The 27,572-nt window shown below is 30.6% G+C and overlaps 3 non-coding genes across 3 annotated transcripts; all 3 read left to right on the forward strand.

The window, feature by feature from the left end:
• The first annotated feature begins 4,850 nt into the window (after positions 1-4,850).
• Trnak-cuu (transfer RNA lysine (anticodon CUU)) lies at positions 4,851-4,923 on the forward strand. Its single transcript has one exon. It is a non-coding gene; the product is annotated as a tRNA-Lys (tRNA).
• Positions 4,924-15,496: 10,573 nt separating this feature from the next.
• Positions 15,497-15,569, forward strand: Trnak-cuu (transfer RNA lysine (anticodon CUU)). The gene has a single exon. It is a non-coding gene; the product is annotated as a tRNA-Lys (tRNA).
• Positions 15,570-24,372: 8,803 nt separating this feature from the next.
• Trnak-cuu (transfer RNA lysine (anticodon CUU)) lies at positions 24,373-24,445 on the forward strand. Its single transcript has one exon. It is a non-coding gene; the product is annotated as a tRNA-Lys (tRNA).
• Positions 24,446-27,572: the final 3,127 nt, after the last annotated feature.

The raw sequence follows: 27,572 nt of genomic DNA on the forward strand, positions 1-27,572 counted from the left end.
ATAACGTAATAGTATACAACGTTATACGTTATAGCGTAATGCTACCTAACGTTATACGTTATAACGTAATAGTATACAACGTTATACGTTATAACGTAATGCTACATAACGTTATATGTTATAAGGTAATAGTATATAACGTTATACGTTGTAACGTAATAGTATACAACGTTATACGTTATAACGTAATGCTACATAACGTTATACGTTATAAGGTAATAGTATATAACGTTATACGTTGTAAAGTAATAGTATACAACGTTATACGTTATAACGTAATAGCATACAACGTTATACGTTATAACGTAATGCTACATAACGTTATATGTTATGAGGTAATAGTATGTAGCGTTATACGTTATAACGTAATGCTACATAACGTTATATGTTATAAGGTAATAGTATATAGCGTTATACGTCACAACGTAATGCTACGTAGCGTTATACGTTATAACGTAATAGTATACAACGTTACACGTTATAACGTAATGCTACAGAAGGATATACGTTATAAGGTAATAGTATATAACGTTATACGTTTTTAGGTAGGGCTACATAACGTTATATGTTATAAGGTAATAGTATATAGAGTTATACGTTATAACGTAATGCTACATAACGATATATGTTATAAGGTAATAGTATATAGCGTTATACGTTAGAACGTAATGCTACATAACGTTATACGTTATAAAGTAATAGAATATATCGTTATACGTTATAAGGTAATAGTATATCACGTTACACGTTATAACGTAATGCTATATAACGTAATAAGTTATAACGTAATAGTATACAACGTTATACGTTATAACGTAATAGTATATAACGTTATACGTTATAAGGTAGTAGTATATAACGTTATACGCTATAACGTAATGCTACATAACGTTAGACGTTATAAGGTAATTGGATACAACGTTATACGTTATAGCGTAATGCTACCTAACGTTATACGTTATAACGTAATAGTATACAACGGTATACGTTATAACGTAATGCTACATAACGTTATATGTTATAAGGTAATAGTATATAGCGTTATACGTTATAACGTAATGCTACATAACGTTATACGTTATAACGTAATAGTACATAACGTTATACGTTATAACGTAATGCTACAGAAGGATATACGTTATAAGGTAATAGTATATAACGTTATACGTTGTACGGTAATAGCATATAACGTTACACGTTATAGGGTAATAGGATACAATGTTATACGTTATAGCGTAATGCTACCTAACGTTATACGTTATAACGAAATAGTATACAACGTTACACGTTATAAGGTAATAGTATATAACGTTATACGTTATAAGGTTATAGTATATAACGTATAACGATATAAGGTAGTAGTATATAACGTTATACGCTATAACGTAATGCTACATAACGTTACACGTTATAAGCTAATAGGATACAACGTTATACGTTATAGCGTAATGCTACCTAACGTTATACGTTATAACGCAATGCTACATAACGTTATACGTTATAAAGTAATAGTATATAACGTTATACGTTATAAGGTAATAGTATATAACGTTATACGTTATACGGTAATAGCATATAACGTTACACGTTATAGGGTAATAGGATACAACGTTATACGTTATAGCTATATGCTACCTAACGTTATACGTTATAACGAAATAGTATACAACGTTACACGTTATAAGGTAATAGTATATAACGTTATACGTTATAAGGTTACAGTATATAACGTGTAACGATATAAGGTAATAGTATATAACGTTATACGTCATGACATAGTGCTACATAACGCTATACGTTATAACGTAATAGTACACAACGGTATACGTTATAACGTAATGCTACATAACGTTATATGTTATAAGGTTATAGCATGTAGCGTTATACGTTATAACGTTATGCATCATAACGATATATGTTATAAGGTAATAGTATATAGCGTTATACGTTATAACGTAATGCTACATAACGTTATACGTTATAACGTAATACTACATAACGTTATACGTTATAACGTACTGCTACAGAAGCATATACGTTATAAGGTAATAGTATATAACGTTATACGTTATACGGTAATATCATATAACGTTACACGTTATAGGGTAATAGGATACAACGTTATACGTTATAGCGTAATGCTACCTAACGTTATACGTTATAACGTAATTGTGTACAACGTTATACGTTATAAGGTAATAGTATATAACGTTATACGTTATAAGGTTACAGTATATAACGTAAAACGATATAAGGTAGTAGTATATAACGTTATACGCTATAACGTAATGCTACATAACGTTAGACGTTATAAGGTAATTGGATACAACGTTATACGTGATAGCGTAATGCTACCTAACGTTATACGTTATAACGTAATAGTATACAACGGTATACGTTATAACGTAATGCTACATAACGTTATATGTTATAAGGTAATAGTATATAGCGTTATACGTTATAACGTAATGCTACATAACGTTATAAGTTATAAGGTAATACTATATAGCGTTATGCGTTATAACGTAATGCTACATAACGTTATACGTTATAAGGTAATAGTATATACGGTTACTCGTTATAACGTAATGCTACATAACGTTATAAGTTATAAGGTAATACTATATAGCGTTATGCGTTATAACGTAATGCTACATAACGTTATACGTTATAAGGTAATAGTATATAGCGTTATACGTTATAACGTAATGCTACATAACGTTATACGTTATAAGGTAATAGTATATAGCGTTATACGTTATAACGTAATGCTGCATAACGTTATACGTTTTAACGTAATAGTACATAACGTTATACGTTATAACGTAATGCTACAGAAAGATATACGTTATAAAGTAATAGTATATAACGTTATACGTTATAAGGTAATAGCATATAACGTTATACGTTGTAAAGTAATAGTATACAACGTTACACGTTATAAGGTAATAGGATACAACGTTATACGTTATAGCGTAATGCTACCTAACGTTATACGTTAGAACGTAATAGTATACAACGTTATACGTTATAAGATAATAGTATATAACCTTATACGTTATGAGGTTACGGTATATAACGTATAACGATATAAGGTAATAGTATATAACGTTATACGCTATAACGTAATGATACATAACGTTATACGTTATAAGGTAATAGTATATAACGTTATACGTTATAACGTAATGCTACATAAGATATACGTTATAAGGTAATAGTATATAACGTTATACGTTATAACGTAATGCTACATAACGTTATATGTTATAAGGTAATAGTATGTAGCGTTATACGTTATAACGTAATGCTACGTAGCGTTATACGTTATAACGTAATAGTATACAACGTTACACGTTATAACGTAATGCTACAGAAGGATACACGTTATAAGGTAATAGTATATAACGTTATACGTTTTTAGGTAGTGCTACATAACGTTATATGTTATAAGGTAATAGTATATAGAGTTATACGTTATAACGTAATGCTACATAACGTTATATGTTATAAGGTAATAGTATATAGCGTTATACGTTATAACGTAATGCTACATAACGTTATACGTTATAAAGTAATAGAATATATCGTTATACGTTATAAGGTAATAGTATATCACGTTACACGTTATAACGTAATGCTATATAACGTAATAAGTTATAACGTAATAGTATACAACGTTATACGTTATAACGTAATAGTATATAACGTTATACGTAATAAGGTAATTGCATATAACCTTATACGTTATAAGGTAATAGTATATAACGTTATACGCTATAACGTAATGCTACATAACGTTATACGTTATAAGGTAATAGTATATAACGTTATACGTTATGACATAGTGCTACATAACGCTATACGTTATAACGTAATAGTATACAACGGTATACGTTATAACGTAATGCTACATAACGTTATATGTTATAAGCTTATAGCATATAGCGTTATACGTTATATGGTAGTGCTACATAACGTTATATGTTATAAGGTAATAGTATATAGCATTATACGTTATAACGTAATGCTGCATAACGTTATACGTTTTAACGTAATAGTACATAACGTTATACGTTATAACGTAATGCTACAGAAAGATATAAGTTATAAGGTAATAGTATATAACGTTATACGTTATACGGTAATAGCATATAACGTTACACGTTATAGGGTAATAGCATACAACGTTATACGTTATAACGTAATGCTACATAACGTTATACGTTATAAAGTAATAGTATATAACGTTATACGTTATAAGGTAATAGTATATAAGGTTACACGTTATAACGTAATGCTACATAACGTTATAAGTTATAACGTAATAGTATACAACGGTATACGTTATAAGGTAATAGTACATATCGTTATACGTTATAACGTAATGCTACATAACGTTATACGTTATAAGGTAATAGCATATAACGTTATACGTTATAACGTAATGCTACATAAGGATATACGATATAAGGTAACAGTATATAACGTTATTCGTTATAACGTAATGCTACATAACGTTATACGTTATAAGGTAATAGCATGTAGCGTTATACGTTATAACGTAATGCTACATAACGTTATATGTTATAAGGTAATAGCATGTAGCGTTATACGTTATAACGTAATAGTACATAACGTTATACGTTATAACGTACTGCTACAGAAGGATATACGTTATAAGGTAATAGTATACAACGTTATACGTTATAAGGTAATAGCATATAACGTTACACGTTATAAGGTAATAGGATACAACGTTATACGTTATAGCGTTACGCTACCTAACGTTATACGTTATAACGTAATAGTATATAACGTCATACGTTATATGGCAACAGTATATAAACGCCCGGCTAGCTCAGTCGGTAGAGCATGAGACTCTTAATCTCAGGGTCGTGGGTTCGAGCCCCACGTTGGGCGAATATCTATATTTTTTGTTTTTGCAAGGAAGGGGGAGGTTCGGCGCAGGACACGTTGGAGTTCTGCCCGGCGTGGGCGGAACCGCGACGCGCCAATCATATCGTCATCGGCGCGAGTGTTTCCCCCGAAGCTGCAGTAAAAGCAATGCTGAGAGGGCGCCAGGTATACATAGCCTTCCGTACATCCTGCGAGCAGGTGATGCTCGCGAAGGAACGGGCATAGAGAGAAAGGAAAAGAGACTGCGATCCAGCTAGGGCGACGAGACAAGGAGCTCGACGCTAGGTGGTGTGGTCCCCCCTAGCGGCCCAACATAAACAAGGATGCCTCACTCATTAAGTAGGAAAATGACGAGGGGTACCACCCTGATAATAATACGCAAGATAGCCCGGGGCACCTCCACTATAAACGTGAGGGCGACCACCGTGGAATTTTTTGTCTATAAGAGTCCCAAGCTACTCGCGTGCTACGAAAGCAACACCGGCTGTCAATGAGGATTTCACCACGTATAATAATAATAATAAAAAAAAAAAAAATAAGGTAGTAGTATATAGCGTTATACGTTATAACGGAATAGTATATAACGTTAGAGGTTATATGGTAATAGTATATAACGTTATACGTTATAACGTAATAGCATACAACGTTATACGTTATAACGTAATGCTACATAACGTTATTCGTTATAAAGTAATAGTATATAACGTTATACGTTATAAGGTAATAGTATATAACGTTACACGTTATAACGTATTGCTACATAACGTTATAAGTTATAACGTAATAGTATACAACGCTCTACGTTATAAGGTAATAGTATATAACGTTATACGTTATAAGGTAATAGCATATAACGTTACACGTTATAAGGTAATAGGATACAACGTTATACGTTATAGCGTAATGCTACCTAACGTTATACGTTATAACGTAATAGTATACAACGTTATACGTTATAGCGTAATGCTACCTAACGTTATACGTTATAACGTAATAGTATACAACGTTATACGTTATAACGTAATGCTACATAACGTTATATGTTATAAGGTAATAGTATATAACGTTATACGTTGTAACGTAATAGTATACAACGTTATACGTTATAACGTAATGCTACATAACGTTATACGTTATAAGGTAATAGTATATAACGTTATACGTTGTAAAGTAATAGTATACAACGTTATACGTTATAACGTAATAGCATACAACGTTATACGTTATAACGTAATGCTACATAACGTTATATGTTATGAGGTAATAGTATGTAGCGTTATACGTTATAACGTAATGCTACATAACGTTATATGTTATAAGGTAATAGTATATAGCGTTATACGTCACAACGTAATGCTACGTAGCGTTATACGTTATAACGTAATAGTATACAACGTTACACGTTATAACGTAATGCTACAGAAGGATATACGTTATAAGGTAATAGTATATAACGTTATACGTTTTTAGGTAGGGCTACATAACGTTATATGTTATAAGGTAATAGTATATAGAGTTATACGTTATAACGTAATGCTACATAACGATATATGTTATAAGGTAATAGTATATAGCGTTATACGTTAGAACGTAATGCTACATAACGTTATACGTTATAAAGTAATAGAATATATCGTTATACGTTATAAGGTAATAGTATATCACGTTACACGTTATAACGTAATGCTATATAACGTAATAAGTTATAACGTAATAGTATACAACGTTATACGTTATAAGGTAATAGTATATAACGTTATACGTTATAAGGTTATAGTATATAACGTATAACGATATAAGGTAGTAGTATATAACGTTATACGCTATAACGTAATGCTACATAACGTTACACGTTATAAGCTAATAGGATACAACGTTATACGTTATAGCGTAATGCTACCTAACGTTATACGTTATAACGCAATGCTACATAACGTTATACGTTATAAAGTAATAGTATATAACGTTATACGTTATAAGGTAATAGTATATAACGTTATACGTTATACGGTAATAGCATATAACGTTACACGTTATAGGGTAATAGGATACAACGTTATACGTTATAGCTATATGCTACCTAACGTTATACGTTATAACGAAATAGTATACAACGTTACACGTTATAAGGTAATAGTATATAACGTTATACGTTATAAGGTTACAGTATATAACGTGTAACGATATAAGGTAATAGTATATAACGTTATACGTCATGACATAGTGCTACATAACGCTATACGTTATAACGTAATAGTACACAACGGTATACGTTATAACGTAATGCTACATAACGTTATTCGTTATAAAGTAATAGTATATAACGTTATACGTTATAAGGTAATAGTATATAACGTTACACGTTATAACGTATTGCTACATAACGTTATAAGTTATAACGTAATGCTACATAACGTTATTCGTTATAAAGTAATAGTATATAACGTTATACGTTATAAGGTAATAGTATATAACGTTACACGTTATAACGTATTGCTACATAACGTTATAAGTTATAACGTAATAGTATACAACGCTCTACGTTATAAGGTAATAGTATATAACGTTATACGTTATAAGGTAATAGCATATAACGTTACACGTTATAAGGTAATAGGATACAACGTTATACGTTATAGCGTAATGCTACCTAACGTTATACGTTATAACGTAATAGTATACAACGTTATACGTTATAGCGTAATGCTACCTAACGTTATACGTTATAACGTAATAGTATACAACGTTATACGTTATAACGTAATGCTACATAACGTTATATGTTATAAGGTAATAGTATATAACGTTATACGTTGTAACGTAATAGTATACAACGTTATACGTTATAACGTAATGCTACATAACGTTATACGTTATAAGGTAATAGTATATAACGTTATACGTTGTAAAGTAATAGTATACAACGTTATACGTTATAACGTAATAGCATACAACGTTATACGTTATAACGTAATGCTACATAACGTTATATGTTATGAGGTAATAGTATGTAGCGTTATACGTTATAACGTAATGCTACATAACGTTATATGTTATAAGGTAATAGTATATAGCGTTATACGTCACAACGTAATGCTACGTAGCGTTATACGTTATAACGTAATAGTATACAACGTTACACGTTATAACGTAATGCTACAGAAGGATATACGTTATAAGGTAATAGTATATAACGTTATACGTTTTTAGGTAGGGCTACATAACGTTATATGTTATAAGGTAATAGTATATAGAGTTATACGTTATAACGTAATGCTACATAACGATATATGTTATAAGGTAATAGTATATAGCGTTATACGTTAGAACGTAATGCTACATAACGTTATACGTTATAAAGTAATAGAATATATCGTTATACGTTATAAGGTAATAGTATATCACGTTACACGTTATAACGTAATGCTATATAACGTAATAAGTTATAACGTAATAGTATACAACGTTATACGTTATAAGGTAATAGTATATAACGTTATACGTTATAAGGTTATAGTATATAACGTATAACGATATCAGGTAGTAGTATATAACGTTATACGCTATAACGTAATGCTACATAACGTTACACGTTATAAGCTAATAGGATACAACGTTATACGTTATAGCGTAATGCTACCTAACGTTATACGTTATAACGCAATGCTACATAACGTTATACGTTATAAAGTAATAGTATATAACGTTATACGTTATAAGGTAATAGTATATAACGTTATACGTTATACGGTAATAGCATATAACGTTACACGTTATAGGGTAATAGGATACAACGTTATACGTTATAGCTATATGCTACCTAACGTTATACGTTATAACGAAATAGTATACAACGTTACACGTTATAAGGTAATAGTATATAACGTTATACGTTATAAGGTTACAGTATATAACGTGTAACGATATAAGGTAATAGTATATAACGTTATACGTCATGACATAGTGCTACATAACGCTATACGTTATAACGTAATAGTACACAACGGTATACGTTATAACGTAATGCTACATAACGTTATATGTTATAAGGTTATAGCATGTAGCGTTATACGTTATAACGTTATGCATCATAACGATATATGTTATAAGGTAATAGTATATAGCGTTATACGTTATAACGTAATGCTACATAACGTTATACGTTATAACGTAATACTACATAACGTTATACGTTATAACGTACTGCTACAGAAGCATATACGTTATAAGGTAATAGTATATAACGTTATACGTTATACGGTAATATCATATAACGTTACACGTTATAGGGTAATAGGATACAACGTTATACGTTATAGCGTAATGCTACCTAACGTTATACGTTATAACGTAATTGTGTACAACGTTATACGTTATAAGGTAATAGTATATAACGTTATACGTTATAAGGTTACAGTATATAACGTAAAACGATATAAGGTAGTAGTATATAACGTTATACGCTATAACGTAATGCTACATAACGTTAGACGTTATAAGGTAATTGGATACAACGTTATACGTGATAGCGTAATGCTACCTAACGTTATACGTTATAACGTAATAGTATACAACGGTATACGTTATAACGTAATGCTACATAACGTTATATGTTATAAGGTAATAGTATATAGCGTTATACGTTATAACGTAATGCTACATAACGTTATACGTTATAACGTAATAGTACATAACGTTATACGTTATAACGTAATGCTACAGATGGATATACGTTAGAAGGTAATAGTATATAACGTTATACGTTATACGGTAATAGCATATAACGTTACACGTTATAGGGTAATAGGATACAATGTTATACGTTATAGCGTAATGCTACCTAACGTTATACGTTATAACGTAATAGTGTTCTACGTTATACGTTATAAGGTAATAGTATATAACGTTATACGTTATAAGGTTACAGTATATAACGTATAACGATATAAGGTAGTAGTATATAACGTTATACGCTATAACGTAATGCTACATAACGTTACACGTTATAAGCTAATAGGATACAACGTTATACGTTATAGCGTAATGCTACCTAACGTTATACGTTATAACGTAATGCTACAGAAGGATATACGTTATAAGGTAATAGTATATAACGTTATACGTTTTTAGGTAGTGCTACATAACGTTATATGTTATAAGGTAATAGTATATAGAGTTATACGTTATAACGTAATGCTACATAACGTTATATGTTATAAGGTAATAGTATATAGCGTTATACGTTAGAACGTAATGCTACATAACGTTATACGTTATAAAGTAATAGAATATATCGTTATACGTTATTAGGTAATAGTATATCACGTTACACGTTATAACGTAATGCTATATAACGTAATAAGTTATAACGTAATAGTATACAACGTTATACGTTATAACGTAATAGTATATAACGTTATACGTTATAAGGTAATAGCATATAACCTTATACGTTATAAGGTAATAGTATATAACGTTATACGCTATAACGTAATGCTACATAACGTTATACGTTAGAAGGTAATAGTATATAACGTTATACGTTATAAGGTTACAGTATATAACGTAAAACGATATAAGGTAGTAGTATATAACGTTATACGCTATAACGTAATGCTACATAACGTTAGACGTTATAAGGTAATTGGATACAACGTTATACGTTATAGCGTAATGCTACCTAACGTTATACGTTATAACGTAATAGTATACAACGGTATACGTTATAACGTAATGCTACATAACGTTATATGTTATAAGGTAATAGTATATAGCGTTATACGTTATAACGTAATGCTACATAACGTTATACGTTATAACGTAATAGTACATAACGTTATACGTTATAACGTAATGCTACAGAAGGATATACGTTATAAGGTAATAGTATATAACGTTATACGTTGTACGGTAATAGCATATAACGTTACACGTTATAGGGTAATAGGATACAATGTTATACGTTATAGCGTAATGCTACCTAACGTTATACGTTATAACGAAATAGTATACAACGTTACACGTTATAAGGTAATAGTATATAACGTTATACGTTATAAGGTTATAGTATATAACGTATAACGATATAAGGTAGTAGTATATAACGTTATACGCTATAACGTAATGCTACATAACGTTACACGTTATAAGCTAATAGGATACAACGTTATACGTTATAGCGTAATGCTACCTAACGTTATACGTTATAACGCAATGCTACATAACGTTATACGTTATAAAGTAATAGTATATAACGTTATACGTTATAAGGTAATAGTATATAACGTTATACGTTATACGGTAATAGCATATAACGTTACACGTTATAGGGTAATAGGATACAACGTTATACGTTATAGCTATATGCTACCTAACGTTATACGTTATAACGAAGTAGTATACAACGTTACACGTTATAAGGTAATAGTATATAACGTTATACGTTATAAGGTTACAGTATATAACGTGTAACGATATAAGGTAATAGTATATAACGTTATACGTTATGACATAGTGCTACATAACGCTATACGTTATAACGTAATAGTACACAACGGTATACGTTATAACGTAATGCTACATAACGTTATATGTTATAAGGTTATAGCATGTAGCGTTATACGTTATAACGTTATGCATCATAACGATATATGTTATAAGGTAATAGTATATAGCGTTATACGTTATAACGTAATGCTACATAACGTTATACGTTATAACGTAATACTACATAACGTTATACGTTATAACGTACTGCTACAGAAGCATATACGTTATAAGGTAATAGTATATAACGTTATACGTTATACGGTAATATCATATAACGTTACACGTTATAGGGTAATAGGATACAACGTTATACGTTATAGCGTAATGCTACCTAACGTTATACGTTATAACGTAATTGTGTACAACGTTATACGTTATAAGGTAATAGTATATAACGTTATACGTTATAAGGTTACAGTATATAACGTAAAACGATATAAGGTAGTAGTATATAACGTTATACGCTATAACGTAATGCTACATAACGTTAGACGTTATAAGGTAATTGGATACAACGTTATACGTTATAGCGTAATGCTACCTAACGTTATACGTTATAACGTAATAGTATACAACGGTATACGTTATAACGTAATGCTACATAACGTTATATGTTATAAGGTAATAGTATATAGCGTTATACGTTATAACGTAATGCTACATAACGTTATACGTTATAACGTAATAGTACATAACGTTATACGTTATAACGTAATGCTACAGAAGGATATACGTTAGAAGGTAATAGTATATAACGTTATACGTTATACGGTAATAGCATATAACGTTACACGTTATAGGGTAATAGGATACAATGTTATACGTTATAGCGTAATGCTACCTAACGTTATACGTTATAACGTAATAGTGTTCTACGTTATACGTTATAAGGTAATAGTATATCACGTTATACGTTATAAGGTTACAGTATATAACGTATAACGATATAAGGTAGTAGTATATAACGTTATACGCTATAACGTAATGCTACATAACGTTACACGTTATAAGCTAATAGGATACAACGTTATACGTTATAGCGTAATGCTACCTAACGTTACACGTTATAACGTAATGCTACAGAAGGATATACGTTATAAGGTAATAGTATATAACGTTATACGTTTTTAGGTAGTGCTACATAACGTTATATGTTATAAGGTAATAGTATATAGAGTTATACGTTATAACGTAATGCTACATAACGTTATATGTTATAAGGTAATAGTATATAGCGTTATACGTTAGAACGTAATGCTACATAACGTTATACGTTATAAAGTAATAGAATATATCGTTATACGTTATAAGGTAATAGTATATAACGTTATACGCTATAACGTAATGCTACATAACGTTATACGTTATAAGGTAATAGTATATAACGTTATACGTTATGACATAGTGCTACATAACGCTATACGTTATAACGTAATAGTATACAACGGTATACGTTATAACGTAATGCTACATAACGTTATATGTTATAAGCTTATAGCATATAGCGTTATACGTTATATGGTAGTGCTACATAACGTTATATGTTATAAGGTAATAGTATATAGCATTATACGTTATAACGTAATGCTGCATAACGTTATACGTTTTAACGTAATAGTACATAACGTTATACGTTATAACGTAATGCTACAGAAAGATATACGTTATAAGGTAATAGTATATAACGTTATACGTTATACGGTAATAGCATATAACGTTACACGTTATAGGGTAATAGCATACAACGTTATACGTTATAACGTAATGCTACATAACGTTATACGTTATAAGGTAATTGCATATAACGTTATACGTTATAACGTAATGCTACATAAGGATATACGATATAAGGTAACAGTATATAACGTTATTCGTTATAACGTAATGCTACATAACGTTATACGTTATAAGGTAATAGCATGTAGCGTTATACGTTATAACGTAATGCTACATAACGTTATATGTTATAACGTACTGCTACAGAAGCATATACGTTATAAGGTAATAGTATATAACGTTATACGTTATACGGTAATATCATATAACGTTACACGTTATAGGGTAATAGGATACAACGTTATACGTTATAGCGTAATGCTACCTAACGTTATACGTTATAACGTAATTGTGTACAACGTTATACGTTATAAGGTAATAGTATATAACGTTATACGTTATAAGGTTACAGTATATAACGTAAAACGATATAAGGTAGTAGTATATAACGTTATACGCTATAACGTAATGCTACATAACGTTAGACGTTATAAGGTAATTGGATACAACGTTATACGTTATAGCGTAATGCTACCTAACGTTATACGTTATAACGTAATAGTATACAACGGTATACGTTATAACGTAATGCTACATAACGTTATATGTTATAAGGTAATAGTATATAGCGTTATACGTTATAACGTAATGCTACATAACGTTATACGTTATAACGTAATAGTACATAACGTTATACGTTATAACGTAATGCTACAGAAGGATATACGTTAGAAGGTAATAGTATATAACGTTATACGTTATACGGTAATAGCATATAACGTTACACGTTATAGGGTAATAGGATACAATGTTATACGTTATAGCGTAATGCTACCTAACGTTATACGTTATAACGTAATAGTGTTCTACGTTATACGTTATAAGGTAATAGTATATCACGTTATACGTTATAAGGTTACAGTATATAACGTATAACGATATAAGGTAGTAGTATATAACGTTATACGCTATAACGTAATGCTACATAACGTTACACGTTATAAGCTAATAGGATACAACGTTATACGTTATAGCGTAATGCTACCTAACGTTATACGTTATAACGTAATGCTACAGAAGGATATACGTTATAAGGTAATAGTATATAACGTTATACGTTTTTAGGTAGTGCTACATAACGTTATATGTTATAAGGTAATAGTATATAGAGTTATACGTTATAACGTAATGCTACATAACGTTATATGTTATAAGGTAATAGTATATAGCGTTATACGTTAGAACGTAATGCTACATAACGTTATACGTTATAAAGTAATAGAATATATCGTTATACGTTATAAGGTAATAGTATATAACGTTATACGCTATAACGTAATGCTACATAACGTTATACGTTATAAGGTAATAGTATATAACGTTATACGTTATGACATAGTGCTACATAACGCTATACGTTATAACGTAATAGTATACAACGGTATACGTTATAACGTAATGCTACATAACGTTATATGTTATAAGCTTATAGCATATAGCGTTATACGTTATATGGTAGTGCTACATAACGTTATATGTTATAAGGTAATAGTATATAGCATTATACGTTATAACGTAATGCTGCATAACGTTATACGTTTTAACGTAATAGTACATAACGTTATACGTTATAACGTAATGCTACAGAAAGATATACGTTATAAGGTAATAGTATATAACGTTATACGTTATACGGTAATAGCATATAACGTTACACGTTATAGGGTAATAGCATACAACGTTATACGTTATAACGTAATGCTACATAACGTTATACGTTATAAGGTAATTGCATATAACGTTATACGTTATAACGTAATGCTACATAAGGATATACGATATAAGGTAACAGTATATAACGTTATTCGTTATAACGTAATGCTACATAACGTTATACGTTATAAGGTAATAGCATGTAGCGTTATACGTTATAACGTAATGCTACATAACGTTATATGTTATAAGGTAATAGCATGTAGCGTTATACGTTATAACGTAATGCTACATAACGTTATACGTTATAACGTAATAGTACATAACGTTATACGTTATAACGTACTGCTACAGAAGGATATACGTTATAAGGTAATAGTATACAACGTTATACGTTATAAGGTAATAGCATATAACGTTACACGTTATAAGGTAATAGGATACAACGTTATACGTTATAGCGTTACGCTACCTAACGTTATACGTTATAACGTAATAGTATATAACGTCATACGTTATATGGCAACAGTATATAAACGCCCGGCTAGCTCAGTCGGTAGAGCATGAGACTCTTAATCTCAGGGTCGTGGGTTCGAGCCCCACGTTGGGCGAATATCTATATTTTTTGTTTTTGCAAGGAAGGGGGAGGTTCGGCGCAGGACACGTTGGAGTTCTGCCCGGCGTGGGCGGAACCGCGACGCGCCAATCAGATCGTTATCGGCGCGAGTGTTTCCCCCGAAGCTGCAGTAAAAGCAATGCTGAGAGGGCGCCAGGTATACATAGCCTTCCGTACATCCTGCGAGCAGGTGATGCTCGCGAAGGAACGGGCATAGAGAGAAAGGAAAAGAGACCGCGATCCAGCTAGGGCGACGAGACAAGGAGCTCGACGCTAGGTGGTGTGGTCCCCCCTATCGGCCCAACATAAACAAGGATGCCTCACTCATTAAATAGGAAAAATGACGAGGGGTACCACCCTGATAATAATACGCAAGATAGCTCGGGGCACCTCCACTATAAACGTGAGGGCGACCACCGTGGAATTTTTTGTCTATAAGAGTCCCAAGCTACTCGCGTGCTACGAAAGCAACACCGGCTGTCAATGAGGATTTCACCACGTATAATAATAATAATAAAAAAAAAAAAATAAGGTAGTAGTATATAGCGTTATACGTTATAACGGAATAGTATATAACGTTAGAGGTTATATGGTAATAGTATATAACGTTATACGTTATAACGTAATAGCATACAACGTTATACGTTATAACGTAATGCTACATAACGTTATTCGTTATAAAGTAATAGTATATAACGTTATACGTTGTAAGGTAATAGTATATAACGTTACACGTTATAACGTATTGCTACATAACGTTATAAGTTATAACGTAATAGTATACAACGCTCTACGTTATAAGGTAATAGTATATAACGTTATACGTTATAAGGTAATAGCATATAACGTTACACGTTATAAGGTAATAGGATACAACGTTATACGTTATAGCGTAATGCTACCTAACGTTATACGTTATAACGTAATAGTATACAACGTTATACGTTATAGCGTAATGCTACCTAACGTTATACGTTATAACGTAGTAGTATACAACGTTATACGTTATAACGTAATGCTACATAACGTTATATGTTATAAGGTAATAGTATATAACGTTATACGTTGTAACGTAATAGTATACAACGTTATACGTTATAACGTAATGCTACATAACGTTATACGTTATAAGGTAATAGTATATAACGTTATACGTTGTAAAGTAATAGTATACAACGTTATACGTTATAACGTAATAGCATACAACGTTATACGTTATAACGTAATGCTACATAACGTTATATGTTATAAGGTAATAGTATATCACGTTACACGTTATAACGTAATGCTATATAACGTAATAAGTTATAACGTAATAGTATACAACGTTATACGTTATAACGTAATAGTATATAACGTTATACGTTATAAGGTAATAGCATATAACCTTATACGTTATAAGGTAATAGTATATAACGTTATACGCTATAACGTAATGCTACATAACGTTATACGTTAGAAGGTAATAGTATATAACGTTATACGTTATAAGGTTACAGTATATAACGTAAAACGATATAAGGTAGTAGTATATAACGTTATACGCTATAACGTAATGCTACATAACGTTAGACGTTATAAGGTAATTGGATACAACGTTATACGTTATAGCGTAATGCTACCTAACGTAATACGTTATAACGTAATAGTATACAACGGTATACGTTATAACGTAATGCTACATAACGTTATATGTTATAAGGTAATAGTATATAGCGTTATACGTTATAACGTAATGCTACATAACGTTATACGTTATAACGTAATAGTACATAACGTTATACGTTATAACGTAATGATACAGAAGGATATACGTTATAAGGTAATAGTATATAACGTTATACGTTGTACGGTAATAGCATATAACGTTACACGTTATAGGGTAATAGGATACAATGTTATACGTTATAGCGTAATGCTACCTAACGTTATACGTTATAACGAAAAAGTATACAACGTTACACGTTATAAGGTAATAGTATATAACGTTATACGTTATAAGGTTATAGTATATAACGTATAACGATATAAGGTAGTAGTATATAACGTTATACGCTATAACGTAATGCTACATAACGTTACACGTTATAAGCTAATAGGATACAACGTTATACGTTATAGCGTAATGCTACCTAACGTTATACGTTATAACGCAATGCTACATAACGTTATACGTTATAAAGTAATAGTATATAACGTTATACGTTATAAGGTAATAGTATATAACGTTATACGTTATACGGTAATAGCATATAACGTTACACGTTATAGGGTAATAGGATACAACGTTATACGTTATAGCTATATGCGACCTAACGTTATACGTTATAACGAAATAGTATACAACGTTACACGTTATAAGGTAATAGTATATAACGTTATACGTTATAAGGTTACAGTATATAACGTAAAACGATATAAGGTAGTAGTATATAACGTTATACGCTATAACGTAATGCTACATAACGTTAGACGTTATAAGGTAATTGGATACAACGTTATACGTTATAGCGTAATGCTACCTAACGTTATACGTTATAACGTAATAGTATACAACGGTATACGTTATAACGTAATGCTACATAACGTTATATGTTATAAGGTAATAGTATATAGCGTTATACGTTATAACGTAATGCTACATAACGTTATACGTTATAACGTAATAGTACATAACGTTATACGTTATAACGTAATGCTACAGAAGGATATACGTTAGAAGGTAATAGTATATAACGTTATACGTTATACGGTAATAGCATATAACGTTACACGTTATAGGGTAATAGGATACAATGTTATACGTTATAGCGTAATGCTACCTAACGTTATACGTTATAACGTAATAGTGTTCTACGTTATACGTTATAAGGTAATAGTATATAACGTTATACGTTATAAGGTTACAGTATATAACGTATAACGATATAAGGTAGTAGTATATAACGTTATACGCTATAACGTAATGCTACATAACGTTACACGTTATAAGCTAATAGGATACAACGTTATACGTTATAGCGTAATGCTACCTAACGTTATACGTTATAACGTAATGCTACAGAAGGATATACGTTATAAGGTAATAGTATATAACGTTATACGTTTTTAGGTAGTGCTACATAACGTTATATGTTATAAGGTAATAGTATATAGAGTTATACGTTATAACGTAATGCTACATAACGTTATATGTTATAAGGTAATAGTATATAGCGTTATACGTTAGAACGTAATGCTACATAACGTTATACGTTATAAAGTAACAGAATATATCGTTATACGTTATTAGGTAATAGTATATCACGTTACACGTTATAACGTAATGCTATATAACGTAATAAGTTATAACGTAATAGTATACAACGTTATACGTTATAACGTAATAGTATATAACGTTATACGTTATAAGGTAATAGCATATAACCTTATACGTTATAAGGTAATAGTATATAACGTTATACGCTATAACGTAATGCTACATAACGTTATTCGTTAGAAGGTAATAGTATATAACGTTATACGTTATAAGGTTACAGTATATAACGTAAAACGATATAAGGTAGTAGTATATAACGTTATACGCTATAACGTAATGCTACATAACGTTAGACGTTATAAGGTAATTGGATACAACGTTATACGTTATAGCGTAATGCTACCTAACGTTATACGTTATAACGTAATAGTATACAACGGTATACGTTATAACGTAATGCTACATAACGTTATATGTTATAAGGTAATAGTATATAGCGTTATACGTTATAACGTAATGCTACATAACGTTATACGTTATAACGTAATAGTACATAACGTTATACGTTATAACGTAATGCTACAGAAGGATATACGTTATAAGGTAATAGTATATAGCGTTATACGTTATAACGTATTGCTACATAACGTTATAAGTTATAACGTAATAGTATACAACGCTCTACGTTATAAGGTAATAGTATATAACGTTATACGTTATAAGGTAATAGCATATAACGTTACACGTTATAAGGTAATAGGATACAACGTTATACGTTATAGCGTAATGCTACCTAACGTTATACGTTATAACGTAATAGTATACAACGTTATACGTTATAGCGTAATGCTACCTAACGTTATACGTTATAACGTAATAGTATACAACGTTATACGTTATAACGTAATGCTACATAACGTTATATGTTATAAGGTAATAGTATATAACGTTATACGTTGTAACGTAATAGTATACAACGTTATACGTTATAACGTAATGCTACATAACGTTATACGTTATAAGGTAATAGTATATAACGTTATACGTTGTAAAGTAATAGTATACAACGTTATACGTTATAACGTAATAGCATACAACGTTATACGTTATAACGTAATGCTACATAACGTTATATGTTATGAGGTAATAGTATGTAGCGTTATACGTTATAACGTAATGGTACATAACGTTATATGTTATAAGGTAATAGTATATAGCGTTATACGTCACAACGTAATGCTACGTAGCGTTATACGTTATAACGTAATAGTATACTACGTTACACGTTATAACGTAATGCAACAGAAGGATATACGTTATAAGGTAATAGTATATAACGTTATACGTTTTTAGGTAGTGCTACATAACGTTATATGTTATAAGGTAATAGTATATAGAGTTATACGTTATAACGTAATGCTACATAACGATATATGTTATAAGGTAATAGTATATAGCGTTATACGTTAGAACGTAATGCTACATAACGTTATACGTTATAAAGTAATAGAATATATCGTTATACGTTATAAGGTAATAGTATATCACGTTACACGTTATAACGTAATGCTATATAACGTAATAAGTTATAACGTAATAGTATACAACGTTATACGTTATAACGTAATAGTATATAACGTTATACGTTATAAGGTAGTAGTATATAACGTTATACGCTATAACGTAATGCTACATAACGTTAGACGTTATAAGGTAATTGGATACAACGTTATACGTTATAGCGTAATGCTACCTAACGTTATACGTTATAACGTAATAGTATACAACGGTATACGTTATAACGTAATGCTACATAACGTTATATGTTATAAGGTAATAGTATATAGCGTTATACGTTATAACGTAATGCTACATAACGTTATACGTTATAACGTAATAGTACATAACGTTATACGTTATAACGTAATGCTCTAGAAGGATATACGTTATAAGGTAATAGTATATAACGTTATACGTTGTACGGTAATAGCATATAACGTTACACGTTATAGGGTAATAGGATACAATGTTATACGTTATAGCGTAATGCTACCTAACGTTATACGTTATAACGAAATAGTATACAACGTTACACGTTATAAGGTAATAGTATATAACGTTATACGTTATAAGGTTATAGTATATAACGTATAACGATATAAGGTAGTAGTATATAACGTTATACGCTATAACGTAATGCTACATAACGTTACACGTTATAAGCTAATAGGATACAACGTTATACGTTATAGCGTAATGCTACCTAACGTTATACGTTATAACGCAATGCTACATAACGTTATACGTTATAAAGTAATAGTATATAACGTTATACGTTATAAGGTAATAGTATATAACGTTATACGTTATACGGTAATAGCATATAACGTTACACGTTATAGGGTAATAGGATACAACGTTATACGTTATAGCTATATGCTACCTAACGTTATACGTTATAACGAAATAGTATACAACGTTACACGTTATAAGGTAATAGTATATAACGTTATACGTTATAAGGTTACAGTATATAACGTGTAACGATATAAGGTAATAGTATATAACGTTATACGTTATGACATAGTGCTACATAACGCTATACGTTATAACGTAATAGTACACAACGGTATACGTTATAACGTAATGCTACATAACGTTATATGTTATAAGGTTATAGCATGTAGCGTTATACGTTATAACGTTATGCATCATAACGATATATGTTATAAGGTAATAGTATATAGCGTTATACGTTATAACGTAATGCTACATAACGTTATACGTTATAACGTAATACTACATAACGTTATACGTTATAACGTACTGCTACAGAAGCATATACGTTATAAGGTAATAGTATATAACGTTATACGTTATACGGTAATATCATATAACGTTACACGTTATAGGGTAATAGGATACAACGTTATACGTTATAGCGTAATGCTACCTAACGTTATACGTTATAACGTAATTGTGTACAACGTTATACGTTATAAGGTAATAGTATATAACGTTAAACGTTATAAGGTTACAGTATATAACGTAAAACGATATAAGGTAGTAGTATATAACGTTATACGCTATAACGTAATGCTACATAACGTTAGACGTTATAAGGTAATTGGATACAACGTTATACGTTATAGCGTAATGCTACCTAACGTTATACGTTATAACGTAATAGTATACAACGGTATACGTTATAACGTAATGCTACATAACGTTATATGTTATAAGGTAATAGTATATAGCGTTATACGTTATAACGTAATGCTACATAACGTTATACGTTATAACGTAATAGTACATAACGTTATACGTTATAACGTAATGCTACAGAAGGATATACGTTAGAAGGTAATAGTATATAACGTTATACGTTATACGGTAATAGCATATAACGTTACACGTTATAGGGTAATAGGATACAATGTTATACGTTATAGCGTAATGCTACCTAACGTTATACGTTATAACGTAATAGTGTTCTACGTTATACGTTATAAGGTAATAGTATATAACGTTATACGTTATAAGGTTACAGTATATAACGTATAACGATATAAGGTAGTAGTATATAACGTTATACGCTATAACGTAATGCTACATAACGTTACACGTTATAAGCTAATAGGATACAACGTTATACGTTATAGCGTAATGCTACCTAACGTTATACGTTATAACGTAATGCTACAGAAGGATATACGTTATAAGGTAATAGTATATAACGTTATACGTTTTTAGGTAGTGCTACATAACGTTATATGTTATAAGGTAATAGTATATAGAGTTATACGTTATAACGTAATGCTACATAACGTTATATGTTATAAGGTAATAGTATATAGCGTTATACGTTAGAACGTAATGCTACATAACGTTATACGTTATAAAGTAATAGAATATATCGTTATACGTTATAAGGTAATAGTATATAACGTTATACGCTATAACGTAATGCTACATAACGTTATACGTTATAAGGTAATAGTATATAACGTTATACGTTATGACATAGTGCTACATAACGCTATACGTTATAACGTAATAGTATACAACGGTATACGTTATAACGTAATGCTACATAACGTTATATGTTATAAGCTTTTATCATATAGCGTTATACGTTATATGGTAGTGCTACATAACGTTATATGTTATAAGGTAATAGTATATAGCATTATACGTTATAACGTAATGCTGCATAACGTTATACGTTTTAACGTAATAGTACATAACGTTATACGTTATAACGTAATGCTACAGAAAGATATACGTTATAAGGTAATAGTATATAACGTTATACGTTATACGGTAATAGCATATAACGTTACACGTTATAGGGTAATAGCATACAACGTTATACGTTATAACGTAATGCTACATAACGTTATACGTTATAAAGTAATAGTATATAACGTTATACGTTATAAGGTAATAGTATATAAGGTTACACGTTATAACGTAATGCTACATAACGTTATAAGTTATAACGTAATAGTATACAACGGTATACGTTATAAGGTAATAGTACATATCGTTATACGTTATAACGTAATGCTACATAACGTTATACGTTATAAGGTAATAGCATATAACGTTATACGTTATAAGGTAATAGTACATATCGTTATACGTTATAACGTAATGCTACATAACGTTATACGTTATAAGGTAATAGCATATAACGTTATACGTTATAAGGTAATAGTATATAACGTTATACGTTATACGGTAATAGCATATAACGTTACACGTTATAGGGTAATAGCATACAACGTTATACGTTATAACGTAATGCTGCATAACGTTATACGTTTTAACGTAATAGTACATAACGTTATACGTTATAACGTAATGCTACATAACGTTATACGTTATAAAGTAATAGTATATAACGTTATACGTTATAAGGTAATAGTATATAAGGTTACACGTTATAACGTAATGCTACATAACGTTATAAGTTATAACGTAATAGTATACAACGGTATACGTTATAAGGTAATAGTACATATCGTTATACGTTATAACGTAATGCTACATAACGTTATACGTTATAAGGTAATAGCATATAACGTTATACGTTATAACGTAATGCTACATAAGGATATACGATATAAGGTAACAGTATATAACGTTATTCGTTATAACGTAATGCTACATAACGTTATACGTTATAAGGTAATAGCATGTAGCGTTATACGTTATAACGTAATGCTACATAACGTTATATGTTATAAGGTAATAGCATGTAGCGTTATACGTTATAACGTAATGCTACATAACGTTATACGTTATAACGTAATAGTACATAACGTTATACGTTATAACGTACTGCTACAGAAGGATATACGTTATAAGGTAATAGTATACAACGTTATACGTTATAAGGTAATAGCATATAACGTTACACGTTATAAGGTAATAGGATACAACGTTATACGTTATAGCGTTACGCTACCTAACGTTATACGTTATAACGTAATAGTATATAACGTCATACGTTATATGGCAACAGTATATAAACGCCCGGCTAGCTCAGTCGGTAGAGCATGAGACTCTTAATCTCAGGGTCGTGGGTTCGAGCCCCACGTTGGGCGAATATCTATATTTTTTGTTTTTGCAAGGAAGGGGGAGGTTCGGCGCAGGACACGTTGGAGTTCTGCCCGGCGTGGGCGGAACCGCGACGCGCCAATCAGATCGTCATCGGCGCGAGTGTTTCCCCCGAAGCTGCAGTAAAAGCAATGCTGAGAGGGCGCCAGGTATACATAGCCTTCCGTACATCCTGCGAGCAGGTGATGCTCGCGAAGGAACGGGCATAGAGAGAAAGGAAAAGAGACCGCGATCCAGCTAGGGCGACGAGACAAGGAGCTCGACGCTAGGTGGTGTGGTCCCCCCTAGCGGCCCAACATAAACAAGGATGCCTCACTCATTAAGTAGGAAAATGACGAGGGGTACCACCCTGATAATAATACGCAAGATAGCCCGGGGCACCTCCACTATAAACGTGAGGGCGACCACCGTGGAATTTTTTGTCTATAAGAGTCCCAAGCTACTCGCGTGCTACGAAAGCAACACCGGCTGTCAATGAGGATTTCACCACGTATAATAATAATAATAAAAAGAAAAAAAATAAGGTAGTAGTATATAGCGTTATACGTTATAACGGAATAGTATATAACGTTAGAGGTTATATGGTAATAGTATATAACGTTATACGTTATAACGTAATAGCATACAACGTTATACGTTATAACGTAATGCTACATAACGTTATTCGTTATAAAGTAATAGTATATAACGTTATACGTTATAAGGTAATAGTATATAACGTTACACGTTATAACGTATTGCTACATAACGTTATAAGTTATAACGTAATAGTATACAACGCTCTACGTTATAAGGTAATAGTATATAACGTTATACGTTATAAGGTAATAGCATATAACGTTACACGTTATAAGGTAATAGGATACAACGTTATACGTTATAGCGTAATGCTACCTAACGTTATACGTTATAACGTAATAGTATACAACGTTATACGTTATAACGTAATGCTACATAACGTTATATGTTATAAGGTAATAGTATATAACGTTATACGTTGTAACGTAATAGTATACAACGTTATACGTTATAACGTAATGCTACATAACGTTATACGTTATAAGGTAATAGTATATAACGTTATACGTTGTAAAGTAATAGTATACAACGTTATACGTTATAACGTAATAGCATACAACGTTATACGTTATAACGTAATGCTACATAACGTTATATGTTATGAGGTAATAGTATGTAGCGTTATACGTTATAACGTAATGCTACATAACGTTATATGTTATAAGGTAATAGTATATAGCGTTATACGTCACAACGTAATCCTACGTAGCGTTATACGTTATAACGTAATAGTACATAACGTTATACGTTATAACGTAATGCTACAGAAGGATATACGTTATAAGGTAATAGTATATAACGTTATACGTTTTTAGGTAGTGCTACATAACGTTATATGTTATAAGGTAATAGTATATAGAGTTATACGTTATAACGTAATGCTACATAACGATATATGTTATAAGGTAATAGTATATAGCGTTATACGTTAGAACGTAATGCTACATAACGTTATACGTTATGAAGTAATAGAATATATCGTTATACGTTATAAGGTAATAGTATATCACGTTACACGTTATAACGTAATGCTATATAACGTAATAAGTTATAACGTAATAGTATACAACGTTATACGTTATAACGTAATAGTATATAACGTTATACGTTATAAGGTAGTAGTATATAACGTTATACGCTATAACGTAATGCTACATAACGTTAGACGTTATAAGGTAATTGGATACAACGTTATACGTTATAGCGTAATGCTACCTAACGTTATACGTTATAACGTAATAGTATACAACGGTATACGTTATAACGTAATGCTACATAACGTTATATGTTATAAGGTAATAGTATATAGCGTTATACGTTATAACGTAATGCTACATAACGTTATACGTTATAACGTAATAGTACATAACGTTATACGTTATAACGTAATGCTACAGAAGGATATACGTTATAAGGTAATAGTATATAACGTTATACGTTGTACGGTAATAGCATATAACGTTACACGTTATAGGGTAATAGGATACAATGTTATACGTTATAGCGTAATGCTACCTAACGTTATACGTTATAACGAAATAGTATACAACGTTACACGTTATAAGGTAATAGTATATAACGTTATACGTTATAAGGTTATAGTATATAACGTATAACGATATAAGGTAGTAGTATATAACGTTATACGCTATAACGTAATGCTACATAACGTTACACGTTATAAGCTAATAGGATACAACGTTATACGTTATAGCGTAATGCTACCTAACGTTATACGTTATAACGCAATGCTACATAACGTTATACGTTATAAAGTAATAGTATATAACGTTATACGTTATAGGGTAATAGTATATAACGTTATACGTTATACGGTAATAGTATATAACGTTACACGTTATAGGGTAATAGGATACAACGTTATACGTTATAGCTATATGCTACCTAACGTTATACGTTATAACGAAATAGTATACAACGTTACACGTTATAAGGTAATAGTATATAACGTTATACGTTATAAGGTTACAGTATATAACGTGTAACGATATAAGGTAATAGTATATAACGTTATACGTTATGACATAGTGCTACATAACGCTATACGTTATAACGTAATAGTACACAACGGTATACGTTATAACGTAATGCTACATAACGTTATATGTTATAAGGTTATAGCATGTAGCGTTATACGTTATAACGTTATGCATCATAACGATATATGTTATAAGGTAATAGTATATAGCGTTATACGTTATAACGTAATGCTACATAACGTTATACGTTATAACTTAATACTACATAACGTTATACCTTATAACGTACTGCTACAGAAGCATATACGTTATAAGGTAATAGTATATAACGTTATACGTTATACGGTAATATCATATAACGTTACACGTTATAGGGTAATAGGATACAACGTTATACGTTATAGCGTAATGCTACCTAACGTTATACGTTATAACGTAATTGTGTACAACGTTATACGTTATAAGGTAATAGTATATAACGTTATACGTTATAAGGTTACAGTATATAACGTAAAACGATATAAGGTAGTAGTAT

This window comes from Bombus fervidus, chromosome 4, assembly GCF_041682495.2.
Source record: "Bombus fervidus isolate BK054 chromosome 4, iyBomFerv1, whole genome shotgun sequence".
NCBI lineage: Eukaryota > Metazoa > Arthropoda > Insecta > Hymenoptera > Apidae > Bombus > Bombus fervidus.